The following is a 14,524-nucleotide window of genomic DNA, read 5'->3' on the forward strand; positions in this document are numbered from 1 at the left end:
AATAACAGCCGTCGTGTAAGAGAAGGTTAATTTCTTGAGAAATCCTGGTCTCTCTAACTTATAATTTGTGCCGGTTTTCTTTCTCTCGTATTTAGATTGTGTCATGCAGACATAACGTAGCACTTTTTCGAAGCAGTATTCAAAGTTCTGCAGCCTAATTTTGATGTCTCTTTCTCTATGTACGACTGTTCAATTACCGAGAGCGGCCATTAAAAACAAATGTGACCCGTGGGCTTTTTCAGTTCGGTGAATAATACGTACCTATTCGAGCCATTCTATAGGGGAATTTATTGACTCTGTTGAACTTTTTGCGTGTTTGTGCTGTCAAAAACTCCCGCATTTCCCGGGGAGCATCGGGAAGTGCGAATGCACGGGTGATGCTATGAGGGGGAGTTATGTTGAACTGTGTTCGCATTCGCCCGTTAGTTGCATTTAACACCCCCGCGTGATCAAGTGGGGATTCACACACCCCGTTAGTCGTTCTCTGGAAATCTTGGTGAATTAAAGTGTATGTGCGAGGAGATCACACACACATGCAAGTAAAGTGAAACGACAGTATTCTTTATTCAGCACTTGTTGGTGTTGTCGTTGTAGTTGACGGTCATTATGACTGCCTTGTGCCCATGAAACGCAGAAAGGGCTATTGTAAATCTAAAAGACATCTACACAAGACGATTCGAACTGCTTAGAGACATCTTGGCGAAGAAGTTATTTATAAAAGCCATCCTGAAGAAGTCTTGTAGCTGTGCTAACGCGACGCTTATAGCCGTCTATCTGGGTGCTTGCAAGACATCTACAGGACTTCTTGTAGGATGTCTCAGCACCTTCTTGTTGACGTCTATACGACTTCTTTTCAAGGAGTTTTAAGACCTTTTCAAGAGGTTTTAGGAATTACGTTATCCACGTTTACTCAGGGGTTCCTTCGTGGCACCCACTAAATTCTTTCTCTGTACACACAGGCTAGCCTGAAATATCGCTACGAGCTGTCCCCACAACTGACGCACCCAGCAGCTGCTTTTGAAACACCGACTCGACTGCCCGCTGTACTCCGAATAAATATCTTTGCTTAAACTGGCACGCAGTTTAAAAGATACTTAATCGGAGAAGGGCTGGTCATTGCCGAGTGTTCTGGAAGCAACCACTGGGTGTGTTAATTGTTGACAGCTGGCAGCAACATCCACAACCGGCCTGTGTGAACAAAGAAAGCATCAAGCGGGCAGCACAACATAAATAGGGGGTATTTGCATAAACTCACAAGAATAGAGTTGCTTGATGCCAGCTAGGTCTCATTTCACATGTTTTGTGTCCTGTGTACAAAATGATAAAATCAACCTGTAATCTTTTGAAAACCAAGCTTTATTTGTAGTGCAACATTAGGTATATGCATTAAAGTAGAAGGAATTACAGGAGAAAGCTCTCACAAAAAAAATGTAACCGTCAACCCGCTATATACTTGTAAACAGGGATGATAGCTTCATGTGGCAGTCATCAGCAGTCTGGCTTGTTCCCATGAAGCTGAGTGTCCTTGCTTCTTGCCTCCAGCCGTGTTGCCCGTGCCAGCAGGATGCCTGGGTAGAACACAAGGCGCTGTGTCACTTACAATGTGTACCAGTAGTGAGCAGTGAAAGGTATCAGACAGACAGCTACTTATTAAATTTCGTTGATGCGAAAGCAAGCTAGACAAATGGTTCGTTGGGGCGAGGACTGTGTTGCACTGACTTCTCTGGCTAACTGTTGGGAATTGGAAATTTTTCGTCGAAACGGAAATTTTGTTGAAGCAGAGTTCGTTGTAGTGGGGTTCGACTGTATTATTGATGGGTATAGGTGCCAGAAAGCAAGTATAAGAATTAAGGCTGCAGTAATTTTTATCCTTTACCAAAATGAATGAATTTCCAGGAAGGCAGAAAGGAATGTGCACCAGCAGCTGTACATTGTCACACCTAGGGATGGACACCAGTATGTCCACTCGTGTGGGGAGTGGGGGAGGGCATGACAGGCAGATAGAGAGGAGACAAAGGCACGAGGGGGTATTATGTTTTACGCGCCGACGCTACACAGACGATGAGGTGCGCCATAGTGGAGGGCCCCAGATTAACATTTTGACCACCTGCACGGGATCTCGAGCACAAGGGCGTTTTTGCTTTCGACCTCCATCAGAAAAGCGCCCGCCACAATTGAGAAGCGAACCTGCGACCTCAGGCTCAGCTGAACAACACCTTAGCCATTGACGGCGGGTTGTAGGGTATTAAAAGGACACCGAAGTGAATTTGTCAAGCTGCTGTCTTTTTTGTTTGAACTGCGTATAATGGCTCAAATAAACACACTTTTCATCGTTTATCCTGTCAATAAGGTGGTATTTATTTTATGAGGCCTGAAAAGGGAAAAACTGCCATGCGCGGTCTTAGGCAGCCACAGCAACTAAAGCAGTCACGTTCATACAAGTTACTACGTAATTGGACAATGTCCAAGATTAGAATTCAAACCAGTTTGTTTCGGTTCTGTAAAATACCGTATTTACTCGCATAATTTGCACACCCTTAAGTTTTGCTAGGTTTACAGAAACGACAAAGTGTTGCCAGATTTACAGAAACGACAAAGTGTTGCCAGATTTACAGAAACAGCGCCAAAATTGTGAATTTAGTATAGAAAATACCGCCCAAAAATAAATAAACCACTTAGCGCTATGGGATTTCAGCTTGCGAATTGCATAACAATATACCTAGTGCTCCAGATCACTCCGCCATAAGCCAGTGTTGGCAAGGGCATAAGTATAATGTATATAATGTATACCCAGTTCACATTTTTATCTAGGTTCGGCATTCCAAGCAGCCCAGACGACTATTTCTTGAATAGCGCTTCTGCAGTAAGCATCCCTCAAATTTTCACAAATACCTCACCTTTAGTGACTGCATTCCTTTAGCAGAAAAGCGTTCATAGATGTGTGATCGTGCTGGTGACTGCTGTGCTAGTTCACCCAGCACAAAAAAGCGCTTCATGCACCCTGATTTTTCCCTGTATGGTAAGTTTCAGTTGACATTATTTTCTTAGTACCTATATTAAGTAGAATAGAATGCAAGCTTGGGCTAGTTGGTACATTCCGAAAAAGAAAACTGCGATTAAAACGAGGACACCAGAGAAGACGACTAGACACACAGGGCGCAGACTAGCAAGTGATTTTTTATTTGAGTGAAAAACACATCATGAAGGAAACTGCGATCTACACATGTGCGATAACCTAGGGCACAGGACTAAGATGAACAACCAAATCACACCCGAAAGTCCAGTCACGAAACGCAATCTTCGCCTTTTTTTCAGAATCGCGTACTGCAAAAATCTCCCTCCTGCGCGCACCCCTGTAATGCTTTGTAAATTCGCGTGCTTCGAGGCGTGGCGCACAGCCTTTGCAGTTCTTTACAGTGGGTGGCCAGGTTGCTGCCAGTAAAAGTGCGGAGGCTGTCGGCGTGTACCCTCAGTCGATCATTAATGCATCGGCCCGTTTAGCCAATGGTGTGATCATCCACTGGACAAGGGGGTTTTGTAGACGACGCATGCTTGACAGTTAAAAAAGCACTTCTCCAGGGTGTCTAGCAAATTACCTAATTCAATTTCCCTGACTTTTCCAGGTTTTCCATGACCATTTTAGTTGAAATTCCCTGACCAATACAACACACGCCATTTTGTGGAAACGGTCCGTGAAGCATATAAAAAGCGTAGAGAAAAGACATTCTACTATCATACGGAAAAACACATTTGTTGCAAGTGCCCTAATTCTCAGAATGCACTTTGATTAATTTCAGTTTGTTCAGTTTGAGGTTTGCTTGCCTTCAGTTACCGCTTCAGAGAGTTTATTTCATCTTGCGGGATAGAAACTTCAAGTTGCGCTTCAGCAAGCACCTTTTGCTTTTTTTCTTGATTGTCCTGGCTTGACATGCAACGTGAACCGCATGATGCGTTGCGCGTGCGCGTGCGATTTTTTGACGCCCGCGTCGACGATTCGCGCGCGCGGCAGCTTCTGCCTCGCTCAGAAAATGACGCGCGTCGCGCGCGGCAGTGAGAGGAGCCTGACGACTTGCGCCAATGGGGAGCCGCGCGCCTAATGGTGGCAGTTTCGAAGCTCTCGAGGCAGCCGGCTGGCTCCGCCAGGCATGTTAAGGCTTACCACCCCGGCAGGTATTGCATGGGCCTTTCAGTAGCGGCGCGGATGATGTTTTATTGTATCGTTTTTGCCCACATTATAAGGTCCTTTACCTCACAAGCAACTTCGTGCGTGCCCTGTGCAGCATTTTAGAGAGCGCTTAGAAGCGGTCGCTCGAGCTCCCGTCACCACTTCGCGGTCGAAGCCGCCGCCATGTTGCCGCCGCCGGCAGCACCACGCGCAGCGTGTGGGTAGTTCCGCGGCAGCGTCAGCGCGCCTGTGACGTGCGCGGCGCGTTTTCGCGAGCAGAAAACACCCCATGCGGTTCACTGGGTTCGCGCTAAACCATGTTCCTTTTTGATTATGTAATTCTGGCTCCTGATGTCATAAGGAAATTCTTTCATGATTAGCCAAAAAAAAAAAAACGCTGCCTTTTAAAATTCGCTGAAAAAAAGGCCCGTTTTGCGTGCGATTTGGGCACCACCTAGACGTCCCTCTGCCGCAAATGCACCCAGCAACCTAAGCCAGGTGCGTGAACCGCACGTCGAGTTTCTGCACGCGATTCGTGCGCGGTATTTTTACGGCCGCGTCGACGATTTCGTGCCTGCGGTGGCTCCTTTCCTGCACAAGCAAGTGCGTTTGTGCCTTGAGTAGCATTGTAAAGAGCGGTTAGAAGCGGCCGTCGGAGCTACCGCACTAGCGTCACTAAATTAACCGCATTACTCCGCGGCTGGTGCTGCCGCCATGTTGCCACCGCCTACCGCTCGGCACACACCGTGCGGGTGGTTTCCGCGGCGGCGTCAGCGCACCCGGGCGTACGCGCCGCGTTTTCCCTTGCAGAAAAACCAGAAAACGTTTCATGCGGTTCACGCTTTCGTCGGGCGCGAACGTGTTGCGTTCGACTGGTTTCCCCTATTCTAAACCTGTGTGGGCAGGCCCCAAAGTGGTTTTCCCTGACTGGTACTACTTGATTAAAAAATTCCCTGACAATTTCCTGACTTTTCCCGGTGGCTAAAAATTCCCTGACTTTTCCCGGTTTTCCCGGTCGCTAGACACCCTGATTCTCATGTCTTTTCCAGCACCCCGCATGTCTATTTTCTTCGGTGTTTACATGCTTACACAACTTGTGTAGCTTGTTAGGTGCCGAAAAAACAACGCTAACCCCCACCTTTTCCCTAGCTTTCTTGATCCTGTGCCCAACATTATGAACGTAAGGTAAAACGACCTTCTTGTCGCCCTTGCCCCGTTCACACGTCGTCTTCTTGGTGCGTGACTCGACAAGAAGCTTCTCGCCAACTGCCAAGATAAGGTCGCAAGGAAACCCTGCTTCCTTCAGTCGCTCCACCTGTGAACAGAAACTCGCCTCAGCTTGGTGTGTGCACGAGCGTTGCAGCGCATTCCCGAGAGCTGACGTGAAGTGAAGCAGTCCTTTTTGGATCGAAGGGAATAGATCCAACACACATGGTCACAGTTCACCTTGGGCTCCATATCCAAAAACTGCATCAATCCCCCGACCGGTGCTTCTATTGTTTACGAAAAGACATTGAGGGTGGAGCGAAAGAGTTCAAAACACTTCTTCAACTTGATGTGTAGTGCCCTCTGAATTGAGCTGCTACAGCACTAGGAAGTCGTCAACGAAGTGGAAAATCTTAATGACGTTAGTGCAGAGCAACGGAAGCAACTGACGAAGTTGTCGAAACGTGCGAGTACGAGGTCACTGAATATTGGGGCAAGACACCACCCTATACGTACGCTGTCCTTAGGAACATAGGAACGACTGCACACCCCTTGAATTGGCTCAGCTGGTTGGGCCGCTGGCACCGTCGCAGAGTCACAACCGCCGGTTGTGCCAAATCCTTCGGGCCTCCGCATGAAAGATTCGGCACAACCGACGGTTGTGACTCTGCGACGGTGCCAGCGGCCCAACCAGCTGAGCCAATTCAAGGGGTGTGTAGTCGTTCCTATGTTCCTAAGGACAGCGTACGTATAGGGTCGTGTCTTGCCCCAATATTCAATCACCTCCTACTCGCACGTTTCGACAACTTCACCAGTTGCTTTCGTTGCTCCGCACTAACGTCATTAAGATTTTCCGCTACATTGACGACTTCCTAGTTCTGTAGCAGCTCAATCCAGAGGGCACTATACATCAAGTTGAAGAAGTGTTTTGAACTCTTTCGCTCCACCCTCAATGTCTTTTCGTAAACAACAGAAGCACCGGTCGGGGGATTGATGCAGTTTTTGGATATGGAGCCCAAGGTGAACTGTGACCATGTGTGTTGGATCTATTCCCCTCGATCCAAAAAGGACTGCTTCACTTCATGTCAGCTCTCGGGAATGCGCTGCAGCGCTCGTGCACACACCAAGCTGAGGCGAGTTTCTGTTCACAGGTGGAGCGACTGAAGGAAGCAGGGTTTTCTTGCGACCTTATCTTGGCAGTTGGCAAGAAGCTTCTTGTCGAGTCACGCCCCAAGAAGACGAGGTGCGAACGGGACAAGGGCGACAAGATGGCCGTTTTATCTTACGTCCACAATGTTGGGTACAGGATCAAGAAAGCTAAGGAAAAGGTGGGGGTTCGTGTTGTTTTTTTCGGCACCTAACAAGCTACACAAGTTGTGTAAGCGTGTAAACACTGAAGAAAATAGACATGCGGGGTGCCGGAAAAGACACGAGAAGCGCTTTGTTAACTCTTCTTGAACCGCGCGGTTTTAAAACTTAGACAAGGGAAGAGCACACAAGGATGGGACTCGCGCTTTGCCCCGTCCTTGTGTGCTCTTCCCTTGTCTAAGTTTTAGAACAGCGCGGTTCAAGAATATGTATAACCAACTAGCCCCCGTTTTAGCCTTGCTTTTTTAACTGTCAAGCTGCGTCGTCTACGAAACACCCTTGTCTTGTGGGTGATCGTACATTGGCCAAATGGGTCGATGCATTAATGATTTACTGAGGGTACACGCCGACAGCCTCCGCACTTTTACCTGCAACAACCTGGCCACCAACTGTAAAGACTGCAAAGGCTGTGCGCCATGCCTCAAAGCATGCAAAGTGACAAAGCGTTACAGGAGTGCGTGCAGCAAGGAGATTTTTGAAGCGTACGCGATTCTGAAAATCAAGGCGAAGATTGCGTCAGTTCACCGTCAGTGTCCCTACTAAGCACCGAGATCGCGTATCGTAACGGGACTCTTGGGGGTGATTTTTAGTGTCCTTGGACTACCCCGGCCCTCACCTTGTTTGTTTATGTGCGAAGCGATTGCACATACCTAGTGTAGGGTTCTTTGCCCCCCGTGTTGCGCTCAGTCTTTTGGCTGTGGTTTTGGTTGTTTACCTTTGTTCTGTGCCCTAGGTTACCGCAGTTTCCTTAATGATGTGTTTTTCACTAAAATAAAAAATCACTTGCTAGTCTGCACCCTATGTGTCTATTTGTCTTCTCTTGTGTCCTTGTTTTATGTGGTTTTCTTTTTTGTACATTTATTAACTTTGATAAAGCTTCCCCCACCTTCAATTGGCCTTTGATTTTTTTCACTAGCGTACCAGTCAGCGGAGCGTCGCATGTGTGGAGTGAGTTAAAACAGAATACAGTCTACAAACTAACAAACTAAAGGCAGATATTTCCAGGCACAAACGGGTCATGGCTTAGTTTCAACTGAGCAAACAAATTAAGACGACCCGCTGGCGGCCAGAAGACTATACGCTGGACCGACTGACTCTGTCGGAGGGTCGGCAAGCTGCACAGTAGTGCAGCCAAACCATCTTGTTTTGATGTCACACAAAATGTCAGGAAATCAGCAAGAAGGATGCGGAGGAAGGCCGCATTTCTGAATTGATTATTTCTACCGAATAAATTCACGTAAATGCCGCGAGTGGTGAAAATATGGCCTAGAGACTCTAGACTACAATTCGCACTAGTATTCCTGCAATATTTACAAATCACTTCAGTGACGCTTAAAAAGGGGTATTAAAAAAGACGCACACACACATGCACAAGAGAAGATAACAAACAAACAAACCCTCAGTTCCTCAATGTTGTTCCAAATCAACCGGGCTGGGAGGCGAGGCGTGGGGATGACTCCTGAGGCATCCCAGGACCTTGTGGACTTTGTCCCGCTCCCTGGCACAGCCCGGCAGCAACAGCAGCTGGTCCAGCAGCCGAAGATTCCGCCGTGCGGCCAGCAGCTCGCCTCCCTGTTGTTAAATCTGGCCACTCTCCATGGCCAGCAGGCAGGGCTGTCAGCCACCTCCAGGTGGTGTTTCTCTGCTTGGAACCCACATGGGGCACAGGACGGCTGAGAGCTGCTGGAAGGGGAGGAAAACAACTAAGAGGAGCCCCAAAAGCAGCATCCTGGGCACACAGAAATGTTTAAACAAGTAAAATGCCTTCGGTACAGACGAGTTTCTGCCGCACAGACGTCTTTTAGCAGTCACTATGAAATGCCTCAGGACAAGCACCAAAAGAGTTCATGCGATGTGTACATACACCACATGAGCCAACAGATCATGAAGGAACTTCACTTTCATTTAAAAAACGACTATCGGGGTAGCATTCAATTCGGTAGGCTACAGAACTTTTCATGAAACCAGAATGAACGAAACACAGTCACTTAGTGGACAGTTTGATGTACACGAAAACAACATCCTGAAGCTAAAACGACTACATGGCAATAAAACACAATATGACTAGATTCCCTGAAAACACCTTTGAGCTTGTTTAAGTAAGCAGAAAATGTAACGAAACAAAACAGACACTTGTGCTAAACCCACGTTTCTCTGGTTAAATACGCATGAAAGTAGAACTATCGTGACAGGTCCAAAGTTGTTTTTTGTGCCATTTTGTCCAGTGCTGCCACCATTCTAGCTTTACCCTCAGGTAAAAGAGGCTGCCCACTTTCGACATACCCGAAGCTCTTGGACTTTATGTCGAGGCTAATTAGATGCTCCGTATTCGCCACCATGTTATTTTTGTGGTCTCCACTTCTTGCTGGACCCTGTCTCGGGCATCATGACTAGGACCAGCCTTGGCTGGGTCAAGACACCACTGCTTAGCTGCCTGAGCTTTTCAGCCGCAATGCGCTCTTGGCAGTCTTTGCTCGATGTTTGTACTGCTCTCAAAACCTCTGGTGTCACATTGAAGCGACTTGCATCTCCGTCAAAGCGCTTGAAGAACGAAACAATGTGCCTGATGCCATGAACAGTTTGTATCGCACACTGAGCCCTTTCATTAAGGTGCCGGCAGTTCTTATTGAAGCCCATTTCCCCAACCGCTTTTCTATGTGGAATGCACAGCAATGCCTTCACTAGCCAAGCCAAGAGAGGGAATTTGGTTTTGTTGTTAGCCTCCTTCTTCTCAAAACTCTGCTGCCAATACTCGTTAATTCGTGTAGACGAATCTGATCAACATGTTCAAGCTGGACGAGCATGTATTCATCCATCAAAGTCAATTCATCGGTTAGATCACTTGCAGCACCCTAAAATGAGCTCTAGAGGACTTTTCTTTCCTCAGCTGTGGGCTTAAGAAGCGCAGGCTCTGCAAAATGAAGGGCAGTCGTTGAAAGGCAGTCGTGCAGAAGGCACTCAGCACATTTTATGTAAAAACTTCCTTCCACTTCATTTTACGTAAAAGATGCCTTCAACACCCGTGGCGTAAAGGACTCCTCCCACCAGAGCCAACACATTGCGGAAACCCGGCGAAACGAAGCTTCGGTACAAGATTGGCGCAGATTGCTTGAAATGAAGAAGGATGTAGCAGGATTTACCTATCGGCACGGTTCGGCGCAGATATCACATCACTGGTTCGTTGCCCTTGAGCTCCCTGTGTCTGGGCTCCCACTGCGGCCGCAGCCAGGCGCCCCGATACAGCACTCCATGCACCACGAGTGAGCACAAGTCGCCCTCCGGATGCGCAGCAGGGCCACCCGGGAGTAGCATTGCAGGGCACAGCGCTGGGGTCAGGTCCAGGCTGACACCCACCAGCTCGGCTGTGGCTGAGGATACAGCACACTACAGCAGCGCCTGCCGGGTGACCTCTCCTAGCATGGCGCCTGCTGAGGCCGAGCCCTGTCGCTGCCGCACAGAGCCGCCCGAATAGGCCAGGGTGTGGCCCTTCAGGTCATCTCGGACGATGGCCCAGGCCAGCTGTGCTGCCCACAATGGGGCCGTCCGTTGTTTGCTGTGCTTGCCCAGGATTTCCAGTTGCACCTTGGCCACCAGAGCAGGAGACCAACCAGGGCCCTCCCATCCAGAGGCCACCACCTGGGACATTTTATGATTACTGGACCAATAGGTGCAAATAGCAGTTCGGAAGGGGAAAACACGCATTTACCTTAGGAAATAGGATATAACGGTGTGATAAACATTGCGAAGCCACAAGTGACAAAGCTCTGAGGTTTGCAAGCCCGTCGAATTGCCCTGCAGCTGGCTAAACAGCAACCACTTCATCTCCCAGGTACGACGCTGAAATTGAAGCCTTTGTCATCTCCTGCCCTAACATCATTTTGACGCCACTTTAAGCCACTCTAGAGTACATATAACAACCTAGGACAACCCAATGAACGTAGTTATAAATATTCCTAGGTGAAACCTGAAGACAAGAAAACTAGACACAAGGGCAGCTCTATGCAAAGCGGTAACATGAAGGGCAGTGAGCACAAATTGCACAGCTTCTCTCTCATTTAGTGCACACAAATTGCATACCACATCCTGCCAAAACCTGATGCACCCAGCATAACCGGTTAATTGCACTGTAAACACATCATGGGTCTGCAAGGAAAATTCCAACTGCAACATCAGCTATACACAAAAAGTGGTTACCTTCTGTAAATGAGAAACGTCCTAATTGACCCTGTGCAAGCGCGGCTTGGCCTACTCACACATGGACAGGTTGATCAGCGACACCTCCTTGGCAGCTTTGTTGACATCCAGGGCTTGAAAAGGCGCCCTGAACGCACCGACCAGATGCCAGCAAAAATGCGAGATAATAAAGTGTACACAACTAAAGCACTGAGAATTAAAGCAGTTTGAAACTTAAGGTAAGCAAAACTTATATGGAGGTAAACAAGGATGCAGAGGGGTTTCACTACTCTAACATGAAAATATCCTACTGCACAAGGACAAAAAAGAAGTCAAAAGCTCATTCACCGGCCTTTGCCTGTGAATGAGCTTATCTTATTCAAAAATCTCAAACCTGCTACAGTGAAAGGCTTGGAATGAATAAAACTCTAGGGCAGTGCCTTGAACATGCACACAATATTTTGGGAAGGTCTGGTACTATTCATAATTCAAATGTGAGTTAGCAGAAGAAAATTAAAATATGTCAGACACTAGCAATACCATTGCAAACATTCTCCATAAACACACGTTTGCAGCTAGATAATATGCCATTCTCCTTTTGTCATACTGTTTTATGTGACAGGAGACAACTAAAATGGAACAAGCAGTAAGGCAAATGTGCAATCTATTAGCTTCAGTTTTAGCTCAGACAGAAATTTACTAAATATGCCCATCATGAATATCTCAAGACAACTGATCACATCAACAATAAATGCAGCATGGAGATATGGTAACGGTCAGTGGCAATGCAAATTGTCTTAAATTGGCCCCACTCCAGCTTTATTTTTGGTCCAGATTACAAAATCGCACGACATGCATTTCATACGGGTTTTTGGAAACAGATGGTGTATTAACTCCAACAATTTGTGTTCAGAACAACGATAATTCCTCCGTCATTTCCATTGTTTTCTTTGGAGTTATGAGTAGGATTATTGTATTGTTGAGTTTTAGTTTGTGGACGCACCATAATGCGCAACAACTGTCTAGTATTTGTAATGTCCATACGCTAAACTGTGCTCTTAAACGAACTGACCTATGTAGGATTTTATCACATCAAAGGGACCTTACAAACGATTTCTGATTCAGTCTCTGTAGTGACATGCGTTATCTACTGGCTATTTTCCAGAATCTGTGAGAAACATTGCGTACATGCGGACTTACTACAAACTTCTTGCGTTTTTTTTTTGTTAGTGTCATCTTGGTAGCAGTGACAACAGACAATGAGTCGAGCCTGGAAGAAACTACAACTCTGTCTGGTCAACGTGTTCTCAGACGCTTTCTTTTACTATTATTTCTTCTCGGCCAGTGCGTCATATATAATCTGAGAATGTGAGCGAAAAACAAGGAAAACGGGGTTACAGCATGAAAGGCGCCAACTATAAAAAAAAAAGTACAGTTGCTTCCCCCCATCGTTGTGCTGTGACACCACCGAAATTTATTAAAGTTTTGTGCATCACTAGTCCATAAAGGCTCAGCGCGAGCTCGGCTGATAGCCTGTGCATTCGTTGTACTGCTTGTACCATTTCAACAGTTTTCTTTAACGAGAAAGGTAATGCCAAAAGTTTGCAAGCCCAAGCGTGTACTTCTTCACAAATTGTGGTGCTGGGCACCGGCGTGTGCTGCGCACAGAATTCGCCAAACTACGGTACTGTGCAGTGATAGCTCATTAACGATGACCGCAAGAAACTCTGCTACTACTTATCACGCTAGTAGCTACTCACCTTTGTTCGTGCCGAGTCGTTTCTGGACGCTTGGGGAACCGTGGCAGTCTTCACGCATACAAAGGCTTGAGCAAGGTATTTGGAGATGCATTTAAAACACAATTTACCTATTTACTCTCTCAAAAGCATTCTTTTTTGCGCAAACAACCTTACAAACGCAAGAGCAACTCTTTGGAACGACAAACGCGACCAACGGTTGTTGTGTTTGAATTGAAGCGACAGAGGAACCCCTGGTGGTGCTGAAAACTACTACTGCTACTACCACAAATGCATAAACTAAAAAGTAAAATATTTTCGCTTAATAAAAAGCGAAAAACGTTTTATAAGCCTTTTTTTTTAATGCAACAAATTACTCCTTTATTGCAATGTTTAACGGCTTTTTATCTTTTTTTTTGAGTGAGCACTCAGCGCGCGCTTTTTGAAGTTTGCAGCGGTTCGGTTCTACAATTTTGGATTGAATCAATTGGAGTTGCGCCTTTCAAAATGCTTCTTTAAGTCTTCGGTACTTTTCCCATGCGTTATCGGGCACTCTGCCTATCTTCGGCACCGTGTGGAGCAAGGAAGCAACGAGTTATTTTCCAGAAAGGTGGAATAGGGTCGTCTGCTTCGCTGAACGCTAGCGAGCCTTTTTGGTGGAAAATAACTTTCGCTATCCCAAATGTTCCCAGTTGGGTGCATAGCTGTTCATTTTTTTAGCTCCGGAAGATGCTGCTTGATGTGTGCATTGTGAACGCGAGCCTAGGCCATAATAACTAGCTAATCACTAGCGCCACTTTTAGTGCTATTACGCCGACGCAGCGCAGCTCCAGTCCAAGCGAGGTCTGGGACGCGCTCGTTAGTGCGCGTGGTTCAACTGGTTCAATCAGGTTCAACTCCACAGTTCCACAAAACATTGCAGTCCGATTCGCCTCGCCATGCCTCTTCAATGCTCCAGCCTTCACGCCAGCCCTCACATCTTGCGCAGTCGATGCCCGAGCCTATGTGCAACCACGCAGCCACGCAAGTGCGCCAACGCTGTAACTAAGCCGGCCTTCGCCGTTGGACCAGTGCGCCATTTTGTCTTCCTCGCCCAAGCGTTTTGCACCGTTCACTCGCTTGCCTTCTTGTGCGCGTCTGCGCTTGCTTGCTGGCCGACGCTCCAGCAAGATTGTGTTTTGTGTGTGACCGCCTGCGTGTATCCGGCTCGGCGGCATATCATGCCGGGCGTTGTGTGGGAGCGGCTCGTCTCAGTGACAATGTCGCGCCTATTCATCGACCTCATACGGAAAGAATTGGCACGGCGACAGCTGGACACTGCCGGTTTCAAAGAAGAGATAATTCGGCGACTGGAAGCCGACATTCGGCAGCAGCATGAAGCTAGCGCCCCCCCCCCCCCCCGGTTGAACCGAAGGCTTCTGCCTCGTCCGCCGCGGTGCCTTTGACGCTAGACCCAGCCACGGTACTTAACCTTGCCAGACACAGTGCCAAAGACTGCCTGCAACATGATCCGTTGCCTTTGCCAGAGCAGCCGCCATGGCAAGTGTTAGTAGCCCAAACATTACCCTCACGAAGTGCCCCTGTCGCATTAAGGTCCCTAAAATGACACCGTCGCATCCGACGCGGTGTTCGCGCGCCATCATCCCAATATTCCATCGTCCCGCTTCGCAGCCAGCACGCAGTTATAAAAGGTACATTGGCCGAACACAGAGCTGTTTTTGCTTGCCACAGCGATGATCTTGACCATATCATTGATATGAAGCTCCGTGTTTACCTGCTAGCGTGTTGCCCTACAGTCGGCGCTCATACCGGTACTATGGAGAAGGCAAGCAGTTCCTGAAAACTCAGGGACCCTAATGAACCATGGCTTTAAAGG

At 47.5% G+C, this 14,524-nt stretch overlaps 1 long non-coding RNA gene across 1 annotated transcript; it reads right to left on the minus strand.

Moving 5' to 3' along the window:
- Positions 1-1,235: 1,235 nt before the first annotated feature.
- Positions 1,236-11,073, minus strand: LOC144138696 (uncharacterized). Its single transcript, XR_013315945.1, has 3 exons — positions 10,993-11,073; positions 8,137-8,422; positions 1,236-1,568 (listed from the first exon to the last, which is right to left on the minus strand). It is a non-coding gene; the product is annotated as an uncharacterized LOC144138696 (long non-coding RNA).
- Positions 11,074-14,524: the final 3,451 nt, after the last annotated feature.

The sequence above is a fragment of the Haemaphysalis longicornis genome, unplaced genomic scaffold (genome assembly GCF_048455015.1).
Source record: "Haemaphysalis longicornis isolate Haplotype H1 unplaced genomic scaffold, Haemaphysalis longicornis Haplotype H1 scaffold_5, whole genome shotgun sequence".
NCBI lineage: Eukaryota > Metazoa > Arthropoda > Arachnida > Ixodida > Ixodidae > Haemaphysalis > Haemaphysalis longicornis.